Genomic DNA, 13,030 nt, shown 5'->3' with positions numbered 1-13,030 from the left:
TGGCTTGGATGCCCATCTGGAGGCAATCACTGGTACAGCCTAGGGAGGAATTAGGTGTCCTCAAAGAAAAATTACCATTAGACCTTAAAAAAAAAAAAGACCTCATTAGGTACCTTGAGAGCATGATTTGTATTATGAGTTCATGTACAACATTGCTGGGAAGCCAGTGGAGCCAGCTTTCTTGGAACTCTTTATCTGTAGAACTCTCCACAGTGTTTTATGTGTGAGCAAACTCAGGCACCATGGCTGGGTCTGTTTACTGAGATCCAGGAAAGCTTTTCTGTTAGTCCTTTTCCCTTATTTCTATGGCAACTGTGAGAATGGGAGCCTTGTTTCTATGTGGGTTGTGCTGTTTCTAATCTGGAACCACCTTAGAGCTATTCAGCTGGGGTTGAATTTGGGTGGCAACTAAATTCATGGGATGAGGAGGAAATTCAGGACCAGCAAAATCACAGTAGAAGAAAAAACCCCATTCACTTCAGTTTCAGTCTCTCAGTGCCTCCCAAACTAAAGAGAAGAAGAACATTTCTCCACCCTCTTTTCCTTAATTTTCTGAGATTTGGAGACAGGAATGAACCATAGGAAGTAAGATATTTGGAAATCATTTCCAATCTTAGAGGTGTCTCTCAGTTGCTCTTGAGAGATAACTAGAGAAGTGGTTTTGGAGTCAAATAAAAAAATAATGTCCATTTTATAAGCATTTAGGTACAAGCACTGTGCTAAGGAATTATGTATTAGCTAGCTACTGCTGCATAACAAGTCAGTTCAAAACATAATGAGTTAACACAGCACAATTTATTATGTCAGTTTTTGTGTTCAGGAATCTGGTCATGGTTTACCTTGGTCTCTGTATCAGAGTCTCTCACCCGGGTTATCAAGGTGCCACCCAGGGCTGTAGACATCTCCAGGATCAACTGGAGAAGGCTTTACTTCTGAGATCACTCTTGTATTATTGACAGGATTCAGGACCTCATGAGTTATTGGACTGAGAGCCTCAGTTCTTCACTAGCTGTTGACTGGAGGTCACCCTTAGTTCCTTGACACATGACACTTGTATCATCAAGATAAGCAAAGAGAAAAGAGCCAGCAGAAGAGAGAGAGAAAAGTCCCGTCTTGTGTAATCTTACATAAGGGGTGACATGCCATCACTTTTGATGGGATGAGATTACACCAAGTTGTGACCACCAGGAAGTGGAGATCATGGAGGCTGTGCCAGAAATGCCTCCCACACCCAGGCTTATGTTACTAGCATCTTCTACTACCCATACTCCCATAGTCCATATCCATCCTCCTCCCCAGACAGATCTGGATGTAGACATGATCCTCTCTGGGCCGTGAAAACTAACCCCCCATCCCGAAATGTCAGTAGGAATTAAAAAGGAACACTCATTTCCCACCTGTATCACTTCCCTGTGGAGTGACATCAGCAGGGCACCCTTGGCCTTCTCCCCACTTTTACCCTCTCTTCCAGGTGGGAGGTTGGGGAGGTGATGCTGGCTCAGACCCAGCCCCTCTCTCTCCTTCACATCTGCCTGCCTTCAGGAAGAGATTATTCTGGTCTACTTGCTTGGCCATCTTAGCAGAGCTCTGCCTGAAGTTTGGGTAAGTAAATTCAACTCAGGGGTGTTGTAACAGATCCTCTGTTACACCTAAGCCATGCCCTCAGTGGAGATTTTTCAGTAATAAAGCAACCCTTTGATCTCCACGTCCTGATTCCCGTTTCTGTGAAGTGCAGAAGGCGGATGGAGCTACCTACCAAGAGTGACACAGTCTGACCTATGTTTTCAAAGGGCCCCTTATCTGCCCTGTTGGGAACAGTGTGCAGGGGGCAAGGGAAGAGTCATGGGAAGCCTGAGGGAGGCTTTTGCAATCACCCAGGTGAGCGAGGATGGTGGCTGGTCCGGGCTGGTGAGGCGTGAGGAGACTGTGAGTCGATGCTGAGAGTAGAGCCGACAGGAGGAGCTGATAGATTAGGGATGGGGAGGGTGAGAAAGAGGGAAGCCAGGTCCCTGTGACTCGCACAACTGAAGGATGGATTTGCCACCAGCTCAGATGGGGGTGGTTGCAGATGGAGCCAATTTGTAGGGGGGTAGGTGGGGAGAGAAGGAGTTCAGATATGAACTTGTCAAGCTTGAGATGCCTGTTAGACAATGTGGCAGGCAGAATAATGGCCCCTAAGGATGTCCACATCCTAATTCCAGAACCTGTGAATAGGTTACCTTACATGGCAAAGTGGAATTAAGGCTGCAGTTAGAAATAAGTTGGCAAATCAGCTGAGCTGACCTAAAAATAGGAGATTGTCCTGGCTCATCCAGGTGAGCCCTCTGTCACCACACGGTCCCTTAAAAGTGGAAGGAGGAAGAAGACTTAACGTCAGAGCAATGCTGTGTGAGACTCAACTGACCATTGCTGGCTTTCATGATGGAGGAAGGACCACAAGCCAAACAGAGCAGGAGGCTCCTAGAAGCTGGAAGAGGCAAGGACAAGGATTCTCCTCTAGAGCCTCCAGAGGAAGGAAGCCCTGCCAACACCTTGACTGTAGCCCAGTAAGACCCATTCTAGACTTCTGACCTCCAGGACCGTAAGAGAATAGATCTGTACTGTTTTCAGCGAACAAGTTTGGGGCAATTTGTTACAGCATCAATTGGAAACTGATACAGACATCTCAATGGCTGCCTAGTGCTGGTGGATAAATACATAAATAATAGAAAGTAATCAGGCAGTGAGAACCAGAAGGAGAGATGAAAGATAGAGAGGCAGAGAGAGACAGAGAGATAGAGACAGAGAGCTGGAGAGTTGGAGGTAGGACATTGGCTCCTGCACCCCCTCCTTCAAAAGCTAACCCATTATTCTTCTCCAACTATGTTTGTAATAAATTCTTTTTCTGCTTAATCTAGTTTGGGTCAGTTTTCCTTAAGTCACCACCAAATTAGTCCTGACTCACACCATGACTGCAGCGAGGTTTGGATGAGACATCATCTGTGAAGTGCTCTGCTGATGCTCAGAGCTTTCTGGATGCTGTAGGTAATTAGAGGTCATTTATACTGTTCAGAGCCGACACCTCTTTCCTCCTCTCTCCTCTGCTTTCCTTGTCACCAGCCAGGCTGGAGGCCTGGGGGACTTGGGATTGGGGAGAAGATGTAAGTCTGCTCTTTGATGCCTTCTCCCTGCCCTGATCTGGTTGGACAGTGAGCTCTTGCCATCTGTCTCTGAGACACTTCCTGTCTGCTCCCTCTTCTGGGGACAAGAAAAAAAAAGGAGAGGGAGGGAAGAGGACAGATATCTCAAGGCACTGTCTTCTCTTGTCCTCCTCGATCTTTTGATTGTCACTGCTTCTCTGGCCAGCATTGATGGGGCTTTGATGGCCTCTGTGTGGAAGGTGCTGGAACATGGAAGGTGCTCACATGGGCATGCATTTGGGTCCCGGAGGAGGAGGGGGACGAAGCCCCTGCACTCTGCATTCAGATGATGGCTCAGAATTCCAAAGAGTGCCTCTTCTTTGCCCTCTTATCTTCTGCTTATGCAGACCTGGAGGCATGGGATAAGCTCGGGGTGGTTTTACGGTGCCCAGGCTTCCTTTATTATGATCCCTCAAGGGCAGTCTAACCTTGCCATCTGAGGGCCCTGGTAGATCGGCCTGCCTGTGACCCTCCCGGACCCTGAGCTCTGAGATGACAGGGAACTCGCCCACTTCATTTCCATGCCACATGGCATGAAACAGATGCCAGTGTGCACCTGTTGAATGAATAAAGGAGGGCACTCGGTGATTTTACAAAGGAGAGAAGTCAGAATAAAATGAGCTGGGTTGGATCCAGGGAAAGGGAACACAGAAGAATCCATCACCTGCTCAAGTTGTCGACAAAGGATGGAAAAGCAAGTTTCAGTGATGCACAGCTGAAAGCAGGGTTGGGAGAGAAGCTACAGCTTCCTGTTTCTACCCACACTGAGTTAGGAATATACAAGAAAACATCACAGGGCATTCCTTATTTCCTGTAATCCTTGCAACCACCCTCTGGGAGCAGGTATCATTGACTTGTTGTGCCAATATGAAAATGGACTTGAGGGGAGAAGTGCCTGCCCCAGGACACGCAGATTGTGGGTCTGGTGTGCAGACTCACAGCTGCCCCTGGACCTTCCATGGCCCCACCGACGGCAAGAATCACCAGAGTCACTTAGCTTAGAAAGAAGACTCAAGCTGGCAGCTCTTCTCAGCTATTCTAGGAAGTGAGACGGGGCCAGGGCAGCTGCGTCAGAAAATATCTCTGCCTCGAGGTTTGAAGATCCAGGAGTTCTCTGACCTCAAACCTTCAGAGCCTCTGAAATGACTTAAAGAGACAGCTACAAGCTTCTCCAGCAGAGAGAAGATGTTTCTTAGAAGCTCCTTTTTTCTTGTTAATCTTGAATCCTGGTTGGCTCTTTCCCTAGTCCCCCTCCACCGCCACTCAATTTTTTTCTTACAAGTTGGTCTTAAGAATGGCAGGAAAGTGGTGGTGAACCAGATGATGGGCACATGGGAAATCACTGTAAATGTGTCTACTTTTGCCAGTGTGGGAACATCTTCACGGACTGAGGTTCTCTAACCAGATGGATTTGTGTCCTGTGATGGAGGACAGCTTGGCTGTCAGATTCTCATGCACTCAGGGAAATATTATTTCTCAAGTCTGTTTAGATCAGGAGTCAGCAATCTACAGCCTGCCTATTTTTGTAAATAAAATTTCATGGGAGCACGACCAACTCATTCATTTCATACCGTCTGAATACAAAGCAAGGCTTCAACGACAGAGTTGAGTAGTTGAGATAGAGACCAAATGGCAAACCAGTCCTAAGATATTTACAATCTGGTCCTTTTAGAATATGATGGTGGTAGTGGTGATGATGATGATAGTAATGGTGATGGTGGTGGTGTTGATGATGGCAATGATGATGGTGAAGGTGATGATGATGACAATGTTGATGGCAATGGTGATGGTGATTGATAATAATGGTGGTGATGGTGATGATGATGATGATGTGATGATGGTGATGACGATGATGATGGTGATAGTGATGATGATGATGATGTAACTGACTTACCTCAAGGTGATCCAAGGAGACATGAGTGCTTCCATGGACCAGATGTGGCCTCAGGAGCAGAGAAGGCTGGCTAAGAGTGGCTTTACATTCTGCTAAGAGGATCCCCTGGGAAGGGCAGCTGGCACTGAATAGAAGAGTGGCCAAGGAAACAGGGCCTGAGGAGAGAGAAGTCATCTAAATTAGAGGCAGTGCCATCATAGCACTTACAGCCAGAGGGTTCCCTCAGGACCAGCCCCTCCTTCTGCCTCGTGTCTTCTTCTCCTCCTCCTGGCTACCTCCTCCTCCACTTTGAAGGCTCCTTGACCACCCAATGTACTGTTGCCACTTCCCTTGTCTCAGCGACCCCTTGCATGGCCCAGATCACCAGCCAGTGTCGTTGCCAGGCCTTCATATGTGTTCCCCACCCATCTCCCTGGGCCTCTGTCCTCTTCCCACTGCACCCCCAGCACTTAACTCAGGTCCTGGCATGATGCTGTCTCTTTACACCAAAGCTTGTAGTTTCAGTGTTTTCACCATATAGGTTCACATTTTTTGAAAGCAGTGCAGCCAAACAAAACTCATCTCTAAACTGGATTCATTGTACAGCTGCTTGTCTTGGATGAATTTTCTAGGAAACTTTCAGAATTCCTAAACAAAGGGCAAAGACCCACAGCATCCAGAGCTCAAGAGGCAGCAGGGAAAGGCCCAGAGGAGGAGAGAGGGCGGCAGATGGAGAGAAACAAAGTTTCTGCGGAAGGAGGAGGGCTGCACGTCCAAGGCTCTTTGCTGGATGGCCCCTGTCTTAACAGCCTCTGTCCAAGGGCACAGACTCTGGCATCACCAAGGGCAACGGACTCCCAGACTCCGCTGTACCTGAGGCCCAGAAAGAATTCTGCCTGTGAACGCAGAACATGAGCCCACCAGGTTAGGGATGCATGACCAGGGCCCAAAATAGCACCCACGCGCCCTGCCTTGCCCCACTGGGAGGCTCCAAGGCTGAGTTCCAATATTTTGGTATCACTGCCTGAAGGCTGCTCTGACTTCAACTTTCCTTCTCCGTCCTGTCCCTCCCCTGGCTCACTCTCATTGGGAAAGCTGTGAACTCAATTCTTAATTAAGTTCCACGGTGCCAAAAATAACTACACACACACATACACATGCATGCACACAGACACACACACACAGGCTCCCCTGGTCTTTTTCTCTGTGTATCTGACAAGGCTGACAGTGAAGGAGAGAGAATTGGTGCAGATGCCACATTCTGCCCACTTTCCATCCCGCATCTTAACTCAGCCACAGTCCAGGGCCACGGAATGGAAGAGTTTTGGATGGTGACAAACTATGCAGGTTCATACCAGCCTCTGCCACATTCCTGCTGTGTGCCCCTGGGCAAGTCACGTCACCTCTCTGAGCTTTAGTTTCCTCATCTATAGCTAGGAAGATTTTACCCACATGACATTAAGTAGTCACCCAATTAAATGGTTAATGTCCTGTTGACTCCCACTTTACAGAGGAGATTGAGTTGGCGTAATGCAATGACTTGACCACAGACACGTGGTGTGTTAGGGGTGCCAGCCAGGATTGCATGTACCCAATTGGGTTAAAACCTGATCATGTCACTCAGCTGTTTAAACATCTTCATTGTTTCCTGTTGTTTTAGGGCCAGAGACCAAAACCATTTTCCATCCTCTCAGGCCCTGTGTGGCTTGATTCTTCTTCCCTGACCGTTTTCCGTGGACCCGCATCTCCCACCTCCCTCTTTTATCACTTTCTCTGCTCCAGATACATTGCTTTTCTCTTCTGGAATGCACCATGTTCGTTCCTGCCTCAGGGCCTTTGCACATACCGTTCTCTCTACCCAGCTCCTGTTCTTCCATAGCCACTGCCCTTCCTCCACTCTTCACCCAATGCCTTTTTATCTCTCAGCTCTTGGTCCAAACTCCCCTTTGAAGCTGGCCTTACAGGGTCCCAGAGGTTCTTCTCATGTCTCCTACTTCCTGACCTTTGTAATGAAATATTGTTTGTGGGCTAATAATGACTGTCACTCGCATCAGCCTGTGAGCTCCTTGGGGGCAGAAGTCTCACAGATCTTGTCCACTGTATGATGCCTGGGCCTAGAACTGCATTGGTTGGAGGGGGATGGGCTTCACATATAGCTGTCACTATATAGAGATGGATGATGGAGTGGAGCCATGGATGTATCCTCACGCCCTCTGAAAGGAATCGGCATGGCTTTGAAGATCCCATCCTCTTTGGTGTCAGCAGCTCCCCACTCCATATGATGGCTCAGAGCCCTTGTCACATGCTCCAGCGCCTTGCAGGTGAGCTCACCTGGCAAGTCCAAGGAATAACGAATTAATAAGCAACAGGCACTCTGGAAAAATACAGCTTGTTGTGCAAATGCAGCACCTCCACGGTGGAGCCCGGTGCGACTTCTTCTCTGTCACCCATCCCATCCCCAGTCCCCATGCCAGTGCGTCTCCAGCCCCCACCCCTCCTGAACAGGGTCCCGGGCTCCAGCGGGGGGTGGGGGTGGGGGGGCTCTGACGTCAGCACACAAGATAAAGATGTTTCCTTTTGTCCTTTGGCTGACAAGCCAGCCCCAGCAGGTTCTGCTGAACCCGGAGGTGTCTCCAGCAGGGCTGCGGCTCCAGCAGTGCGGACTCCGGGAGGGGAAGGGGCTCTGGGCAGCAGAAGCCACAGCGCAGGCGGAGCGGTGGAGCGAGCTGTGTGCCGGGGCTTCGGCTTTCCTGGCTTTCCAGTCTTTGTAGCATTTAGGAGCAGGGAGGGAGGGTCCCTCTGCGTCTTTTCCCCCATCAAACCAAACCAAACCAAACCAGAAAAACAAACAGAACGTCAGGGAAATTTTGGAAAATAGATGGAAAAAAAATTTCCACCAATCTCGCAGCTGGAGGGTGCAACCTGGCACATTTTGTCGGCTTTGTCCACAGGCAGCTCTGTTTTTGCACAGCTCGGGCAGAATCGGTTTTGCTTCCACATTGTTCCTTCATCTGAGGTTGTGTGGAAGCATTTCCCAGGTGGCTCCATGCTGCTTCTAATCAGCAGTGTCAGCGCCAGCAGGAGGCAGCTTCCCCCTTGCTGGCAGTGCCCTGGCTCAACTTCCAGCCTCATCTCCCACCGCCTCCAGCCCTCCTCCCCATCCCCCACACCCCTGCCACGCCCCAAGTCCCTGCATGCCAGGCCCGTTATGGCCAGAATCAGGGGGACTGGGTAACCTTTCTCAGCCTCCCTGTCCTAGTGTCTAAACTGGAGGACAAGCGCCTCTCTCCTGGGTGGGGCTGCCATGAGGCGGGACAGAGGGTGTTCCTGCTCTAAGGCCGCCGAAACAAATTCCCGCAAACTGGGTGGCTTCACACCACAGAAATGTTCTCGCCCAGATCAGGAGCCCAGATGTTCTGCAGGTGTTGGCTCCTTCCGGAACCACGCCTCTCTCCTGGGTCCTGGTGGCTGCCGGGTGGGTGCAGCTGGTGATCCTCGGCGTTCTTTACAGACACATCATTCCAGTTTCTACCTCCATCCTCACGTCACCTTCTTCTCTGTGTCTCTCTGCGCCCGCTTCTCTTCTCCTAAGGACATTAATCACTAAGCCTGAATTGAACCTGGACGATTTCATCTTGACTTCTTTAGCTAATTACATCTGCAAGGACCCCATTTCCAAGTAAGACCACATTCTGAGGTTCTGAGGACACCGTGGAACCCACTGTACCATGACAACACAAGAGACATTGTTAGCACCAACTAATCCATCGCTACCAGCGATGGTAGATGCTCCATAAACACCGAATGAGTTAACAGGCTGACTCACATACTGGGCACAGTTGGTGTGGCTGAATCTCCATCCCCTGGGCTGACATCAGAGCCCAGGACCCTGTGCAGGTGGAGGTCGGGGTGGGAGATGACATGCAGCGTGGGGAGATGGGGAGCAAGTAGTCTTAAGGGTCCACAAAAATGTTTCAATTTATTTTAAAACAAAAGGCAAAAAACGAACATTATCGAGCCTGAATTATCTTTATACCAATTGCATAAAGTTTTAATCTTCTTTTATGAGGAAGGGGTCACGCAGGCATGAATGCTTGGGGTCCATGGATGTCCCGGTGGAGTCTTAACTCCTACGGGCAGGGCCCTGAGAGGGGCTTTCCGCTGTTGTCTCGTTTCATCCGAACAGCGTGGCAGGTATCACTATACCCGTCTCGGAGGGGCGAGGGAACTAGGGTTATGTGGAGTCGATCTGCACTAACCACAAGCCGGGGGCGGCTTTGGAGACCTCTGACTCTTCTGGCCCCCAGGAAATGCCCCGATGAAAGCAGGGCGCCTTAGGCTGCGCTGAGCTGGGTCAGAGCTGAGTCTCCGGCCTGGCTCTCCTGACTCCAGATTTGCCACTCCCTGCGCTCATGCCTCTCTCACCTGGAAGGCACATGTTTCCATAAACACAAAACGGCATGTGGACTGGCTTCTCTGTCAACCCGCTACCTAATCTATTAACAGACAGCGTCCTAGCTGAGTCCCAAGAACCTCCCCGGGGGGAAGGCAACCTTCACAAGGCCAGTGATGCTCATAGTTGCTCAACGGGAGCCCGAGGGGGGCTGTCCGAGGGCCCGCACCATCAGAGGAGCTGGCCCGTCCTGCGGGGGCCAGTGGCTCTGTCCCTACACACAGACTCAGCCTCACCCTGCCCCCAGCCTGGATGGGTGCCGTGTGAGCCCTGCCTTTGGGAGCACCCAGTCACGTGGGGGAGGCACTGGGGCGACCCCAGGGGCTGATGGTCTGGGTGAGTCCTGAGCGATGGGCAGGTGAAGACAGTACATGTGTGTGGACAGGGTAGGTGGGAGCACACGTGTGGAAGGCGGGTAGGCACAGAACATCCCAGAGAAGGACCAGCAACTGTAGACTCTGGGGCAGGAAGACGAGGCCAACGAGATGAGGGAGAGAGGACAAGAAAAAAGCCAGGAAGGTGGGGGAGACCAGATGACATCAGGCCTTGGGGGCCTTTAGAGGAGCTTGGAGTTTATTCTGTGTACAGTGGAAGCTGCTGTAAGATATAAACAGGGGAGCGACATACTTTGACTGTGGTTTTTCTGCGATAACTCTGGCTGCTGCCGTGGACATGAGATTGGAGGAGGTGAGAGAGGTGGAGGGAAAGCGGGGAGACCAGGTTTGGGGCCGCTGTCATCAGCTGGGTGGTGGGTACTGTAGGCTCAGGCCACAATACTGGCAAAGGAGACGCCAAGAAGCTGAAGGATTTGGGATGTTTGGTAGAGGAGAAAGAGTAAGCGACTCTTCTGGGGAGATGGAGCTCAGAGGGTACATCAGGGACAAACCACCCAAAGAGAGATGATGAGTAGGGTTTTGAAGATTGAATAGAAGTTTGCTCAGAAAGTGAAGGCTAAGGGGTTTCTCCCAACTATGAGACCCACGTGGGCCACATCACAGAAAGGAAACCCTCAATGGCTGGATGAGGCTGGAATACAAAGAATACAGGGGAGCCCAGCAGGAGGGGAAAGTGTTGGCAAGTCAGGGCCTCAAAGAGCCTCAAATGCCATGTTGAATTTGGACTTGGTCCTAGAGAAATAGGGAGCTGCAGGAGTCACACGCTTAGTTCACAGCTTGGATTCCAATGAAAGGACTAGGAACCATTTTCCCACGCAGAAGCCATGAATGAATTACTCAAATGCGCAGTAAAATCCATTTTAAAAAATCAAGAGTTGATAATGATGCCTGGAGGAGAGATCCCGGCTTCTCCTGACTCCTCTCCTCACCGTCTGCAGATCCCCAGGGCAGAGGGACTAAAGCGGGGAGAAATCTCAGTGGGGAGAAGCAGCGAGGTTGGGAGGTCTCGCTGCCCTCTAGCCTCAGCCCAGCCAGAAGCGGGGATCCCACCCAACGCAAGAGCTGGCGGGATGATTTCCCATTCTCACCCTGATAAGCTTTTAAATTTTTCAGAGACACTTTTTTCTTAACCTGTGTGGAAAAAAAAAAAAAAAGAATTAGCTCATGAGAGCCACTGTTTTACGTCTAATGTTCCTAAGATGGAGCTAGACATATAAAAAAATGAGTCAGGGGAGGGTATAGCTCAGTGGTAGAGCGCATGCCTGGCACCCATGAGGTCCTGGGTTCAATTCCCAGTACCTCCATTAAAAATAAATAGGTAAACCTAATTACCCCCTCAAAATAAATAAATAGAAATATATAACTTTTTAAAAACAGAAAACAAGTCAATTTAAAGACGAACCTTATGCAAATGGTAGTAGAAGGTACCGATTGTAGTGTCAGGACTTGGATGTTGTGGGACACCGAGTTCTTTAAGTTTTGGCGGGGGGTGGGGTGCCGGGGATGTGGCGGCTGTAAGTCTGGCGTGTGGGGCTTGGCGATCTGAGGTTTGCAAATACAGTTTTATAAAGGGACAGGGCGGGGCCCCGGCACAGTAAGGTGGTGATGGGGATGCAGGGTACGCGGACTTGCTCTTTGTGGAAGCTCCCTAGCTGTGTTCCTGCACGAGGCTCTGTGCTCACCGCCCTTCTCACACGCCCCGAGACAGCAGACTGCGGGGCTCAGGCCCTAAGTCCCGTCACTGGTTGACACAGAAGCCCCTTCTACAGAAAGGACCGGCACGGGGCGCAGAGGGATGGAGAAACACCTTCCCGCTCACACAGTGAGACAGTGGTGATGCCAGGAGCAGGGAGCATGATGTGACCAGCTTATTCCGTGCCAGCTCCTGCTGTGGGCACTTTACATGGAATTCATTGCCTGCTCCTCCCCCCAGCCTGTGAGCTTGACATTCGTATGTCTTTTCCAGGTGAAGAAACTGAGGCTCAGAGTGATCAGGCGAGTTGCCGATGTAATCTGGCTGCAGCCGAGCTGGGATTCCAGCCCAAATCTGGCTGATTGACACCAAAGCCCGGAGTTGAAGTGAACGAGCCGAAGGCAGCGATGCCACAGTCCGGAGGCCAGGCTGGGCTGCAGATGTGTTTGGTTTGGCTTGCTCCGTGCTTAATTCTTTTCTAATTGGTTGGCAACATGGAAGGACTGAGAGATTTCATATGAATACCCATCGCCCTGACTGCTCTAAGCAGAGCCGCTGATCTGGCCAAGCTGGGCCCACTTCTGCACCTGGCAGCACGGTGCCTTGGCCTTGGACTTCCAGCCTCCAGAACCACAGGGCTGTCCCTGTGGCCAAAGCCTCTGCTCTGGGCTTTTCCACAGACCCCACCGGTCCCTATCACCCCTCTCACCTACCCACCTCACTCCTTTCTGGGACCCGAGAGGCAGGAATCTGAGATCAGAATGTCCAATCTGCCTTGTTCCCAGTGGACACACGGAGAACCCAGGCCGCCCTGAAAAGACCTGCTCCGTCTCCACTCAGCCTTGGCCCCCACTCACTGCCTGGAGCTTCTTTGTGTCCACAGTCACCCAGAGTGGGGAAGGCATGCATTCATTTCCTCCCACTGCTGCAACAATTTATCATGAATTCACTGCCTCAAAACAATACGTATTTATTCTCCTACAGATCTGGAGGTCAGGAGCCCAAAATACATCCCGCTGGTTAAAACCAAGGTATCAGCACGGCTGTGTTCCTTCTTGAGTTCCCAAGAGGCTGTCTGGGTTTGTTCAGGCTGCAGATGGGGTGGCTTCTAAAGCACAGAGATTTATTTCTCACGGTTCTGGAGGCTGGAAGTCCAAGGTCAAGGCACCAGCCTAGCAGGGTGAGCCCCTCTTCCAGGTCACAGACATCTCACTGTGTCCTCACAAGGGGGGAAGGGCAAGGGAGCTCGGTGGGGCCTCTTTTATAAGAGTGCAAATCCCACTCATAAGAGTGGAGTGACCCTTTCTCGTCCCACCTCCTAATCCCACCGCTTTGGGGGCTAGGATTTCAACAGATGAATTTGGGATGCACACTTTCAGACCATAGCAGAAGCTGTTTCACGGCCTTTCCCAGCGTTTAGAGGCTGCCCACCCACAT

The 13,030-nt window shown here is 50.7% G+C and overlaps 1 non-coding gene across 1 annotated transcript; it reads left to right on the top strand.

Moving 5' to 3' along the window:
• The first annotated feature begins 11,131 nt into the window (after positions 1 to 11,131).
• Positions 11,132 to 11,204, top strand: TRNAA-GGC (transfer RNA alanine (anticodon GGC)). The gene has a single exon. It is a non-coding gene; the product is annotated as a tRNA-Ala (tRNA).
• Positions 11,205 to 13,030: the final 1,826 nt, after the last annotated feature.

The sequence above is a fragment of the Vicugna pacos genome, chromosome 22 (genome assembly GCF_048564905.1).
Source record: "Vicugna pacos chromosome 22, VicPac4, whole genome shotgun sequence".
NCBI classification, from domain to species: Eukaryota; Metazoa; Chordata; class Mammalia; order Artiodactyla; family Camelidae; genus Vicugna; species Vicugna pacos.
The sequence above is the reverse complement of the archived record's forward strand: the minus strand, read 5'-3'. Positions and strand labels throughout refer to the sequence as shown.